Raw genomic sequence first — 12,509 nt, 5'->3', positions numbered from 1 at the left:
AGTGATGAGCTTTCCGTACCCAAAGGATATGTTCAGGAGTGCTGGACACAGAGTTACCTAAGCAAAGCTGGTGCTGGCCATCCAGAAACCCAGGGAAAAATAGTGTACGTGTTCTTCAGATCTCCTTGGATAAAATTTCCTGTCAGGAACAAGAGAATAAAATGAAATCCCATGTATCTGACAGCCTGAGATGAACAAATGAATGTTAGCAAGCTGCTCTGGGTTTTGGGTTGGGGTTTTGGGTTGGTTTGGTTTTGCATCACTGTGGCCAGTTTAGACTGAAGTGTAACATCTGAATGACACCATTATGAGAAGTGTGAAAGAGCGTCTGAAAAGTTCCTCCCAATGAACTGCCCTTATCCCTTGGGAAGTTTCCACCACTTGTAATGGTCCTAAACCTTTCCCTCTTTGCCATGAGAAAAGATGTAGGTCTGATTTCCAGCTGGATGCTTCCTGGGAGCTTAATCTTGTATGAAGTGGCTTTATTTCAAGAGGATGAAGATGTAAGCAGACCTGGCTTAATGAAGGAAGGAACTAGCTGTGTATGGGTCACAAGGAGGGTTCAGCAAGTCTGAGCAGATAAACGTCCTTGGGGAAAGTCTGTTCCCATTTTCCTGCCCTCGTACAGCAGTTGGTACTGCAGGGCTGCCACTGGGAATGCTGGATGCTTCTGCAGAGCAGACGATGGTAATAAAAATACCCTGCACCTCATTAAACAAGTCAAGGACAGCCCCAACCAAGACGTAGGTAAAACCTTTTAGATTCTGATGAGGCAGAGAGGGATTTCTGGCTTCAGAAGCAGGACTGGGGAGGAAGTTCAGGCAAATTCTAGTGAGAAGCCTGTATACCCTGAGCTGTTGTAGAGTATGAAATACTCCAAATGCTCTGGCAGATACAAATGCATTTGTCTCAATTACTGTTGCAGCCCAGCAAATGTTTTCTGTGCTGCTTTGACTCAGAAGAACGATTCTCCTTTCTGTGGTGTGGCTTTTTTGGCCTCTGCTCACCCATCAGCCAAAGTATGCTGCTACAGAGGCAAAGTGACACTGGCCTGGTGCCCATCTTTGTGGCTGAAAGACTATTTTATTAACGCTATTGCTCTGGGGGCTCTGGAAGCTGAGCCAGTCACTAAAACAGGCCTCTTGCTCTTAGAGGTGCCTGTCTGCTGAGTGGGAATGATACAGGGATCACAGATACAAAGTCTTGTGTTCCAGGATTCAGCCCACACCATTGTTTTTCGCACTGTGGTGGTGTTCAGAGGCGCAGCAATCCCACTGGGTAGACGCCCTGTGGGTCATGAGAGACACCAAAAGAGCATCCAGAAAGGCAAGACAGAAAAGCAAATTGGTTTTCTACAGATGAGTTATCACACAGGGACTTACTAAAGACATGATACAAAATTTGCAGTATCTGCTTTACTATTTTATCCTTGAAACTGTTTATTCCTCCTTTTAGTATTCAGCTTCTGCTCGTGGGATTGGAGTGATGGTAAAACCATCTGCAACGCCAGTCCCTGATGAATCTTCATCAGAGCCTGTAGTGACAGGACAAGGGGTGATGGGTTTAAGCTGAAAGAGGGGCAGTTCAGGTTGGAGATAAGGCAGAAGCTCTTCCCTGTGAGGGTGCTGAGGCGCTGGCACAGGGTGCCCAGAGAAGCTGTGGCTGCCCCATCCCTGGCAGTGCTCAAGGCCAGGTTGGACACAGGGGCTTGGAGCAAGCTGCTCCAGTGGAAGGGGTCCCTGCTCATGGCAGGGGTTGGAACTGGATGAGCTTTACAATCCCTTCCAACCCAGACCACTCTGGGATTCTACGATTCTGTGATTATTAGCAGTCTCAGTATAAAAGAGATCCTTGAACAAGGTGTTACAGCAATCTGTTGTCCTCCTCCTGCTCCAGTCTCTTTTCCTTTCTTAGTCAGCAGGTTCTAAAACAGATTCATAGCGAGGACGCGAGCAAACAACCCTAAAAATGCTGACTTCTCCAAGCATAGCACCCTGCCATTCGACCACCCAGGGACAGAAGTACTACCAGCATCTCCCTACCAGCAGGCTTCCTTCTCCTTCTAAAGGCAGATAAATGTGTGGAAAAGGGAAAATAAGGTACAAATAGTGAAGTGATGCTAAAAAGAAAAAGCTTAGAAGAAAGAATGCCTTATTCAACCTAAAGAAGGCACAGAACAACAGGAAAAAAGGAAAACCAGACCCTTATCCCCTTTCCTGGATATATATATATGTATATATGTGTGTGTGTGTTTTAAAGCTTGGATAAATCAACCTGATAGATTAACCTCTAAGGGTGGTGGAGGGACAATGCAACCTACATCTTGTGTCTCCCTCTGCTAGACAGCTCATAGCTAACATCTCCTATGTTTCTGTATTCCTTATGTGTCAGCCCTTTGCAGCCCCACTGGGAATATGTCCTGAGTAATGGCTTCTGGTACTGGGTTTCCCCGGAATGCCCTTGGCTTTACAAAGTAAGAAGACTTAGTGTTAATTTAATGACCAAAGTTTTAGACAGCCACTTTCTATATAACACAGCTCCCCCATTTCCCATTGGTATTTAACTGAGGACTTGGTGCCTGCACAGGTAATAGAATAGTATTTAATGGAAAGGAGCTTATCAAAGCCTAAAAAGCCCAGTAAAAATCCACAGCAAAACCCTCCTGCTCTGAAATTGACTTCTTAGAGCTTCCCCTTTGTGGTCACCATGACCTTGTGAAGGACTCTGGAGCCCCAAAAGAGGAGAGGACGTGAGACCATGGTACATGGCTCAGGGTGCTGTAACCCCCTCCTTGCTCTGGGCCTCTGAAAACAGAACAGAGAGAGGGAGGAAAAGAGGGGGCTGGAATGATGGGAGAGAATAAGAAGGGAAGAGGGCAAGAAGAACATGGGAGCACACGAGGTTCAAAACCATTCTTTGGCTGCTTCTGCCTCCTCTGCCTGCACTGGGGCCGTGAAGCCCTCTCTTCATGTACATTTCCTTTTCCTCTTTCCCTGGGAATGGCAGAGTCGTGTGTAAGTGACCCCGTTCTCCCTCTTTCCCTCTCCATTTCCTTTCCCAGCAGCATCTCTCTGGGATACGCAGCCATCTGGCTGTTTATTGCACCATGAGCCGAGCCCTTAGATGTCTCCTGTGGAATCTGGTCCTGGTTTAATGATTTCTCTGGCATTCCTTTACGTTTTCTCTACGGCTCATTTGTGCCCCTGGAGCACTCTGCCCTTCTGTATCCCGTGTACATTCGTGTTCCCTCTTTCCCCCCGAACTTCCCAACATTATTACTGGGTTTCTATTATTTTTTAGTGCGTTTTTCCTCGCGTTCCCCTGCTTCCTGTTAGCACAGGGAGCACCATCCCACTCCTAATAGGCATCAGCTCTAATCCCATCCATCCTGGGTCAAGACACTGACCTCCAAGGCATTGCTGGAGGCGGAAAGGGAAGATGCAAACGATTCCAGAGGAAGTTCAGCCCTGGGATAAAGAGCAAGAATCCTTAGCTTCTCTCCCTTTGTGCCAGGAGTAAAATGCACTGTGCAGTCTGCTTAACTCCTTCACTTCCAGGAGCAAGCAAAGGTGCTGGGAAAGAGAGAGGGAAACAAAAAGGATCACCTTGCAAGAAAAGACCGTCTATTCTACACTGCTAAGAGAGCATGAGGCACTGAGAATGTAATAGTAAAGTGGTAATGTGTCCTGGGCATGGTCCTACCCCTTTCCTCTTCTAGGATATCTCATCGTGTTACCTTAGAGCTGCTGCGAAGAGATTTGTTGATGGACTTCTCATGAAAGAATGGATTGAAGCTGTAGAATGAGAACTTCGTTTGTGTCTGGTGGTGAGATTAGCTATGAAGATTACAGGGCTATTGTTCTAGGCTGTCTATTTGAGACACTTTCCTTTGTATTTCATTCTTCTTGATGTAACAGCAAACTTTCCAGAGTCGTTTTCTTGTGCTGGATGCCACCAGGGCAGGGCTGAAGATAAAGCTGATGCTTCCTGAACCATTACAAGTGTTACGTGTGACAAGCAGCATGCAGGTCTTGTGTGCAGAGGAGGTTGAATGGCCACTGACAGCTTCACAGTGGCAAAGGATATGGGCCCACAATAATTAAACAACTGTGCCTCATTGGAGCTCATGACAACTTCCAGATGCTGCTGGAAGTGATTCCAGATGTGTTCTTCAGAACCTCTGGTTGTTGAGAGCATCCCTGCACTGGGAGGGTGAGAGCTACATCCCCTTCCAGGGCTGTACATGGCATCACTGCCTTTCTCCTTCAGACCTGAGTGATGGCGATGAGATCAGCAGCATTCAGAAGTACACCCAAAAGCCAAAGCCTTTTACATGTTCCTCCAGTAACTGTCCTTTCAAGGGCTCACAGATGTGCACAGCTGTGCACTTGACCAGGACACAAAGGCTTCTCTCTGTATATCGCCTGCAAAACCATTTCCTTCTTTATGCACAACTACTCTGAGAGTATTTCCACAGTGGAATTTGGGAGCGGGAGGCACGCAGACCCAAAGGAACCTTGGTGATCAGCTCCTGTGACTGCACAGACCAAGGAATTTCGCCTGGTTATCCTCATGGTTGGCCTGATACCTCCCCCTGCTGTTCCCTGGCTGTTTGGCACTCAGCATCCACCTCCAGCTCTTGGTCCCTCCTGTGGAATATTGTGTAACCCATTCTCTGTTTCCCCATGGGTGGGATAACACCACGTCTCCTCTGCCTCCTAGGGCTGGGGTTTAAGACATTGATTTGCTAAGTTTTGCATGGGGTTATTTTATTTATTATAGGACTGAATCCTAGAGTGGTTTAAGTTGGAAGGAACCTTAAAGCTCATCCAGTTCCAACCCCCTGTCACCTTCCACTAGAGCAGGTTGCTCCAAGCCCCATCCAGCCTGGCCTTGAACACTGCCAGGGATGACAGTTTATGCCCTCAGCATCATTAAAGGCCGCCTTTTGTCCTTCGCAGCATGAACACTTCTAGGCTGAGACTGGTTTCTTTTTCGGTGGTTTTAAAGTAAAGGATACAATTATGGGAGAAAGGAGGAAGGAAGAAGATCAACTCAAGCTCACCAAGACCCTTCACTGTTCTATGCAGACCATGTGGTGTGAGGCAGGCAGTTTTACCAAGGTGGGTGCAGGCTAACAGCATTCCCTCCGACTTCTGTACGGATGCTGCTGCGGTAGCAAAAGTGTTACCCTGTCTGTGGAGACAGAATAACATTAGGTTGGAAAACGTTGGTTAAAGGGGTGGGTTTTATTCAGCATCCAGCTCAAGGATGCTTATCCTATTAAAATGACTATTGCTTTCCAAAGGAAAAATAGCTACAATGGTAAGAACAGAGTGAGACAGACAAATGAGAGGCAGAAGAGGGCACATGCACCAACGATTTTGCCCATTATGGCACAGAAGTTCAGGCTGAATGTTTCAGCCAAGCTTAGGGACATTTTGCTCGTTCATTTCCTCAGGTTTCCTTGGCCTGAGCTGCTGCTCTTGGCTGATGCGTAGCAGGAAGAGGGGATGCTCATGTGCTGGGTTGAGGCTCTGCTCTGGAGGACTGCCATCTGGTGGGCTTCTCTTGGAAAGGCAGGGCTGCAGGACTGGGGGGAACCGGTGGTTTGCAGCCCTGCTTTTGGTTGTGCAGCTTGTGTGCCCTCAGGTACACCGGCAGGGCAGAACCACCTTTGCTAAAGGCCAGCCAGAATAAGGGTCGAAGCTGGACACCTTAAAATAGCCGCCTAGTGATGAGCATACTGATCTTACAGGTGATAAATCCTGCCCTGTGTAAGAGCTTACAAAATTGTAACACTTTGTTAAAACCACTTTCATAAATGCACTCAAAAAATAATTAGAAGTTTCGACACTGGAACTCAAGTCTTTCTAAATCAGCGCTTAGATGCTAAAGCTGAACGCATCCAACTTAGATGTAAAACTCTCCTTTTGTAGAGGCACATCTGAGCCGATGGATCAATTCTCTGTTTCAGGATGCCACCAAATGAAGGCTTTATGGATGCTTTTCTGAAGTTGGCATTTCCCCCAAAATGACAAACCAGAGCAGCTCAAGGACATCTGCACTGAGGTGCCTGGATAACTTTATGGTACGTGCTTTAACTCTATGAATGTGCTGCTATTGTCCAGAGAAGCTGTGGCTGCCCCATCCCTGGCAGTGTTCAAGGCCAGGTTGGAAGAGGCTTGGAGCAACCTGCTCTAGTGGAAGGGGTCCCTGCCCGTGGCAGCGGTTGGAACTGGATGAGCTTTAAGGTCCCTCCAGCCCAAACCAGTCTGGGATTCTATGATTCTATTGCTTGGTAGGAAACATGACTTGAATAATGGGAAGAGAAGGCTGGGGTTCAGATTATGCAGGTTATACTTCTGCCCATAGGAGAAAGTGGGTGGCAGTTATTAAGGTGAGGTAATACACCCATTCATCTATATATATATTTGTTTAAAACCACAGTTATAGCAGTGGAACATGAGCCATTTCAGTTACAATACAGTTGGCTCTAATGGTATAGTTTTTAGCTGCAAATGTATCACTACAAACTGACCCAGTCCACACAAACTGGAAATCAGACTGTGCCCCCCCACCGCCCCAGTTTCACAGTGGGTTTAGGAAAATCACAGTTTGATGGAAAAGAGACAGAGCTGAGGAACTCTATGGAGTGAGTTGGAGTGAAGGCTGTCTTTCTGGGACACACAGATGTGATACATGAGCCTGTTCCTGCCTGTGATGAAGAATTATCTGGGAATAAGGATATGCAAAAGGGAGCATAAGGCTGGTAGTGACTTAGGAACAGAAGAGAGACCTAGAATTAGGCAAGCTGGTTTCTATAACCAAGCTAAAAGACTCATCCCAGGCCTATTCCCCCTTCTTCTGTTTCCCTGGTTTATATGGTAAGCAACAAAGTCTATATGTAACATCATTACCATGAGTGTTTTAACTTCTTTAAGCAGAAGGATGCAGACATTGGCTATGATTTTATGTGGTCCAGCTGCTGAACCTGTCCTTGGCTTGCCAGGAGACAGGAGAAAGTAGTCTAGATGGAGACCCTGCAGAGGACTATGACACAGGACACCTGGTTGCATCTGGAGTGCTGCCCTGAAAATCACTCTTATTTCCCTAGACAAATCTCATCCTTCATTATGCCTCCTATTCCCCACATGGAAAGAAAATGCCGTGTGATGTGTGGATGCTGCAAGAGTGATTCCACTACTACTCGTAAGGCACTCACGTTCTCTGGTAACACACTCAAAGCCAACCAATAAAGCAAGTGATGAATTACATAGGCCAACGTAAAGCACTTCTTGGACATAGTTCAGCACAGTTTTAATGACTCATGGTCTCGTGCAGTGTAAAGTAACACCACCCTTTCTGACAGAACAATAGTTCTATATTGCATCATGCCTCAAGCGCTCACAGCCAAGCACAAGAAAGTCTGATCTTTTAGGTGCTTTTCAGCCTTTGGCTTCATAAAGATTGAAGGGGGGGGGGGGGGGTTGGTATTCCAACTGCAGCAAAGCCAGTGGTTCTTCCTGGAGATTAGTAACCAGATCCTGTGGCAGCACTTAGCTATTTTGATGATGGGTCCTTTAAAAGCATCTTAGATTAGATGGGCAGACAGGAATGCATGATAATAAAGTGAACAGACAGGGCCGTGTGCCGAGTTAGTCGTTAGCACTGGGGTCCATGTGGAACTGTGTGAACACACCAGCACTGAGAAGGGAAAAACATCAAGTGGCCTTCTGAAAAAGAAGGCTATTTTTTGCTCTCCATAATTGATTATCTGCATATGTTACTGTAGAACAGCTCAGAAGAGAGGACAAGGAAGAGGTCGTTTTAGCCTTGCCTGTCTTTTGCTGGCTTCCTTTAAACACACAACTACAAGAAGCTACAAGAAGACTCGGAAAACCCCAAGTACTGTTAAAGAACCTCAATGTCTATTCAAAACTCCACTAATGGTCCCCAGTGAAATGCCAGGCTGTGCTGTTTGGAGCTCCGCTGCCTCCTGACACAGGACTGGGCATTTCTAGAGGGGAACCTGATCCCAGAAAGGCGCTGCGGGATGCCATTCACAGTTATGATTAGAAATGTCCCAGGAATGCGTGGGGAAGGATGAGGGTTCAGGCTGCCTCAGCCAGTGCCAGCAAAGGTCTGCAGCTCACTCGGGAGCAGCCAGATGGGATGGGCTGTTTTTCCCAGTGATTTTGATTCGATAAGGTCGCCTTTTCCATGTGCTCAACAGGAACAGCTCATTCACTGTCTGGCTGCAGAGGGAAGAGGGGGAACATCTGATTCATGTCTTAGCTGAGGGATTCCTTCAGGCTTTGCTGCTGACCCCATTCCAGGCAGGCAAGAGCTCCCAGTGAGCAGGGAGAGACACAACACAGTAACTCTTCAGCCTGAGATCCAAATGTCCAATCCCATCTCTTTGCAGGCTCTGGCAACTAAAGAGCCCCTACAAGAGGCTTCCCTTTCTCTTGCCCCTGTAGTAATTCTAAAGCTTTGAGATCATGGTACAAGGCCATTAAATCACTGCAGCACTAAGAGCATCATAGAGGTTGCTCAGAGAAGCTGTGGCTGCCCCATCCCTGGCAGTGCTCAAGGCCAGGTTGGACACAGGGGCTTGGAGCAAGCTGCTCCAGTGGAAGGGGCCCCTGCCCATGGCAGGGGTTGGAACTGGGTAAGCTTTAAGGCCCCTTCCACCACTCTGGGATTCTATGATTCCATGATTACTTGTTTCAAGTTGGCCATCAAGTTTCATTTCTTCAGCTATATTTTATCTCCATAAAGGCTTTATTCCCCCCCCCCCCCCCCCCCCGACTTTGTGATTTGTCTTAGCTTTGATCCTTAGCTTTGAACTTTATTCACATGGAGCCCTAATCCAGCCCATTAAATACCATTAAATCCCGTTTCTAAAAGGACTTGCAGCTGCAGGTTATGCCAGAAGAGGGAACTGTAGCTCCATCTCCCAACAGCTGCTCCAGCACAACTGGCAGGCCTGGACTTTCTAAAGGCTTTGGGTTCAGTTAGTCCTTTCCCCCTTTCTCTTGAGGCAGCTGCTGCCAAGAGCTCTTGGTAACATGCAGAGCAGATTTAATATTCTATTAGATTCGTTTTAACAAAGCCCAATGATCTAAAAATCACATCTCTGAAAAGACATCATGTACTCATTTAAAATCATGACCTTCCTATTATTACAGCTGTTGCTTGAAAGAAGCATCTTGGGCTTTTCTTTGTCCAGTCTTTTGGTGGCTTAGTTTCTCAGCATTCAGAGTTCATCTGACAAAAGTGATTGTATTTCTAGTAGCTGGTACTTTAAGCATCAGCACAGACCTTGCAATGAAGTCAGAAACACTTCACATCTCAGTGCTGCCCACCTGAAGGGGCTACATTTCAGAGGCACTCATCAAGATGCAGGCCCTGCACATCAGGTCGTTGCACATGCAGCTCTCCAGAGCGCTAAGCAGGGAACAGCAACAAAGGTAAGGATCACAGGGCTGAGAAGTGCCAGAGGAGGAATCACATCCATCTCCTGCCCCAGAGCTGCTTGTAGATAGTACCGTGTCTTCCCAGGGCACAGCAAGGCTTGAATTGTTCAGATTAGCAACAGATCCATCTCCAGGGTTACTCCTCCATCCCCTGCCTTCCCCCAAAACCTCAAACCACAGCAAATTCTGTACCTCTTTTTGGGGAGGAGAAGCCTTCATAGAGCCTCACAGCCTTAAATGTAATGGAAACATTTGCTAATGAATGAGCCCTCATTATACACATTACAAGGAAACAGTGGCCACCGGATAACATGGTTTAATTAATAAATCCATGTGGCGTCGTGTACCCCGCAGGAAGGGATTACAGGGGTTAACGTGGCTGTCTGCTGGACTTTTATGGAAGAGCTCTGGTGCTTGGCTTTTAACGCTAATATCCCCTGTGTCTGTGACCCAGTGCTTGCAGCAGGGAGGGGCAATTGGTTCCGAGATCAGAGCATCCCTGTCTGAATGCATGACCATGGGTTGGATGGCATCTGAGGCTGGAGCAGACCTAAGGGACAGTTGTTTTCTTGTCTCTTTACCAGCATCTGGGTTTTATGGTGCTATCTATTCTAACCACACACACCACCCTGTGTTTGACAGCCTTCTCAAACTTAGCCTTTTAATGACCAGTTCATTGGCACCTCAGACTGAAAGCACCCACCACCACAATATTAGCAAGCTTCAGCAGCAGGATATCCAGAACAGGGGTTCTCCCCTGATGGATATTGGTAAGTTCATTGAAAAGCTAGCTGTGCTGATATACCTCTACCTACCACTACCACAGAGGTAAGTGTCTCTACCTACCACTAATACAGTGCCTCCATATCCAGTGGGAAGCAAGGTTCTGGAAATCCCACAGAAGACAGAGTGCTGTTCCTCTGACCTGCCATTCAAGTTCTATGAGGTCAGGATGAGTCCAGGACTACTAATCAGCCTGTCTCTTGATAACACTGTGATCCTCTTCTATTTAGAAGAGTTCTAAGTGCTCATTTGTGAGCTGAGAGCATGCATGTGTTTGTAAGGCACAATGGGGCAACATCCATCAACACCACCAGCCCAGGAACACTCCACCTTTACCCACTCTGTTTAGTCACCAGGACCTCCAAATCCCCTGCAGAGGAGACAAAGCAGCAGCTGACAACATGCACCTTTGCCCAAGAGACCTGTATCTCCTAACAGAGGTTGTCTAAAGCAAGCAGAACCAACATGGTTTATCCCAGCCCATGCGTACAAAGCAAGAACTGGGTACTGAAAGCAGTGCCTCATAGCAAGGGAGCCCTGTGGAACATGGCAGAGTTGTTTGTACACCTGTACACAGGAGCATCTCGTAGCAATGTGGCCATACCAGTTCTGCTTAAAAACAATTAGGACCAGAAAACTCTAATCTGCTCTTTGCCTTTCTCAACACTCATTTGTGGCTTATCACTGCATCTTAAGTCACTGTCCTTTGCCTGACTGATGCTGTCATTGTTGTGCCTTTACTATATATAGAAAAATAGCACATTGGAAGTTTAAAGGAGCAACTTTTCACACATCCAAGCTCAGAGCAGGTCTTGATTTTGAACCAGGTACTTATCATGGTTCAACCAAGAGAACAGCTGGACCAAAGACCTGATTACCTGGTAATTATTAAGCTTTGCCTCACCTGGATCACAAGACAGATCTTTATCCAGTATCAGTAGTCCCATTGCATGCAATGGAACAGGGTTCACCTGTTAAAGTGGACCCTGTTCACAATCCTACTATTACGGAAAACCCTGGGAGTTCTCCCACTGAAATCTGCAGAGACATAGCAGCTAACAGAAAGTGTTAAGTGAAGACTGAAGTGAAGGTAGCATGCCACAGATGACTTAGATTGGCCAATGCAGGTTAAAGCAGCAGCACACAAACAGGACACAGACCAGGTCCTGGAGGTAGCCATCTGCCCCCTCTTCTCCAGCCAGCCCTCTCTGTACAGTGGCATTCAAATCTCCCGTTCCATCTGCTTCTTAGCTCTCACACCTCCTTTCATGCTACCAAGTGCCCTTAGCTCTCTAACCTTGCTGCATTACAGCATCCACATGCTGCTGTATTTACAGGCAAAGCCACGATAGGAGAGTATCATGCAAGAATGGTCCAAACCCTGTTATAAGCTGGTTCATGCACATGATAACTTACTTTCCTCTTCCTAGATCAGCAAGGGATCAGCTTTGCTGATTGGGGTTGTTGTCCAAAGCTCATCACTGAGTTTGGAGTTAGTTACACATCGAATGTCCGTGTTCAGGCATTACACCACAACAGAAACATCCACTAGTTCACTGTCAAGCTACCCGGCCAGCAGTGTTATTGCCATGTATTGTGATCCCCAGTGGTTGCAAGAAGGTATAAAGAAGCTTTTTACACTATGAGAAATTTCAGATCTTGATTTATTCTCTAGCTACAGCTGAATACTTTCTTTCTGCTCACTGAACAGAAGATTTTCTGTAAGCCTTAACATTTCTTACATATGCTAATGCATATATCTACTTTAATGCTTCTATTTTCTTAGGAATTTCATGTTCTTCTAGACTTTAGAGTTACACCTATGGAAAACAATCATTTTCTTCAACATAAAAAGCATAAAATAGGATGCACAGAAGAATTAAGACTGAGGAGTCTCAGAGTGCTCCTGACCTCTCCTCATAAACAGCTTGCTTACCTACAACAAGGATCCACAGCTGATGATGAAAGTGAGTTTCCATATGAGCTACTGAGGTTTCAAAAGATAAGTCCTGTACTGATCTTCTAGCAAGGTCCTTTCTAACCTTAACTATTCTATGGTTCTTATAGCATCTCTACAGGCTAGTATCATACAATTATAATCTGCTATTTATACAAATCATAAACGTAATATCAACTACAAAAACTTATTTAATTTTAATCTTACTTATTTTAGTAACAGAGCATTCTGCTTTCAGTTTCTGAGCTTAATACTGACCTAATACCTCAACCATAACCAACAATCAC

General features: G+C 46.2%; 1 long non-coding RNA gene across 1 annotated transcript; it reads right to left on the bottom strand.

Moving 5' to 3' along the window:
- LOC136023131 (uncharacterized) lies at positions 1–12,407 on the bottom strand. Its single transcript, XR_010616485.1, has 3 exons — positions 12,202–12,407; positions 5,066–5,196; positions 1–139 (listed from the first exon to the last, which is right to left on the bottom strand). It is a non-coding gene; the product is annotated as an uncharacterized LOC136023131 (long non-coding RNA).
- Positions 12,408–12,509: the final 102 nt, after the last annotated feature.

The sequence above is a fragment of the Lathamus discolor genome, chromosome 17, assembly GCF_037157495.1.
Source record: "Lathamus discolor isolate bLatDis1 chromosome 17, bLatDis1.hap1, whole genome shotgun sequence".
Lineage (NCBI taxonomy): Eukaryota > Metazoa > Chordata > Aves > Psittaciformes > Psittacidae > Lathamus > Lathamus discolor.
This window is presented reverse-complemented; position numbering and strand designations above follow the sequence as displayed.